Source organism: Echinops telfairi, unplaced genomic scaffold, assembly GCF_000313985.2.
Source record: "Echinops telfairi isolate 266 unplaced genomic scaffold, ASM31398v2 ScPeMD7_3533;HRSCAF=4204_0, whole genome shotgun sequence".
Taxonomy (NCBI): domain Eukaryota; kingdom Metazoa; phylum Chordata; class Mammalia; order Afrosoricida; family Tenrecidae; genus Echinops; species Echinops telfairi.
The window spans coordinates 27,064,605-27,066,161 of record NW_022107431.1 but is presented as its reverse complement, the minus strand read 5'-3'; positions in this window follow the sequence as shown (position 1 = coordinate 27,066,161).

Sequence of the window (1,557 nt, the reverse complement as noted above, 5' to 3'; positions counted from 1 at the left end):
CCATCCACTACCTTCAGGTACTTACTTTTTGTATGAGTTATAAGTCTCATGATGATTTCCATCAGGGAAGGTTATTTCTACAGAGTCTTAAACCATCATACCCAATAGCTAATCATACTTACCTTAAAAGTTGTCTGATAGTTCCAACATCTGTATCATCTCTACATCTTTTGCTATCTTTTGTTAACATCTTAACAATGAGACATGGTCTTGTGTTTTTTGATGTATGAGTTACATAACCTAAATATATATTTAATGTAGATATATACCATGGTGTAAAAAAAAATACTGGCCATGGCATCAGATGTCCTCTGACTTTATAAGGCGGGAGGAGACGCATCCGCATCTGCTGCCCAAGGTCAGTTCTTAGGAGACTGAAGTCAAACCTACTTCCACCTTCCAACCTTCTTTCCAGCACTGACACTAACAGTGACACCAACTTTCTCACCCACAGCGTGCTTTAGCCTTTGGGCTGAGTTTTAGAATTCACTGCAATGGCTGACAGACCCTCAGACAATACAATAGTAGAATTTATTTTAGAAGTGAACAGTTCACGATTTTTTGGGACAGGACAGCCTCTTTTCTGCCATGCCTACAAGGAAACCTCTCTTCGGCCTGTTTGCCGCACAACCTATTGGCCTGTGCGATCTTATGAAGCTCTTTAGGGCTGCCAATAAATGCCCACAGGGTACACTCCCCTACCAAAATCCTCAGTCAGGAAGCACTTGGCTCTAGCTCAGTGGCTCAGCAGATTCAGTTCCATGAATCGTGCACCAGAAGGTGCTTCACTCCACAAGTCAGCCTCCAGCCAAGTAGGCTCAGCTTTGCTGGCTCGTGGACTGGGAGACTCACGACTCTGTCTTCTGCTCTGGCTTTTGGCTCTGCTGCCATTCCTGGGGCTCCTGGGGCCTCACTGCTGTATCCATTATCCAGGATGTTCAGTGGGCAGGGATATCTTGTTGAGGTCCCAACACGTGCTCCATTCCTGGTTCTTCTCCCTGGCTCGTAGTGAGAGTCCTCACTTCCTGCTTCTGAGATAGCTCCATTTGTGCCCAGGAGGCTGGCACTCACAAGTAACCTCATTACAGTCACCCACAGCGGAATCTGCTCCTTTCTCCAACCAGACCTGTCAGGGAACACGTGGTATGGTGGTAGTAGCAAAGAGTGTGGCTGGAAGAGCCATGTTAGTTAATATTAAATACTTCACTGCACTGCAGTAGTTTCTTTTTTCTTTTTCTCTTCTTTTGGGTGTGTTGTTTCTGTTAATATTTTAATAGCAAATATCCTGTGTAACAGAATTGCAAAATCTAAGGTAATCACCATTTACGCTTAGTATGGCCAAAGTGTGGTAGGTTGAGTCAATGTCACTCGTTCTGTACTCCACTTTGTATCTTGTGTTACAACTCAGGTTTCAGGCATCTAAGACCCAGAACAAAATCATACCCAATGTCAATGGGGAGGGAGGGCATGGAGTGGAGACCCAATGTCCATCTGTAGACAATTGTACATGCCCTCACAGAAGGGTCACAAGGAAGAGATAAGCCAGTCAGGGTGAGG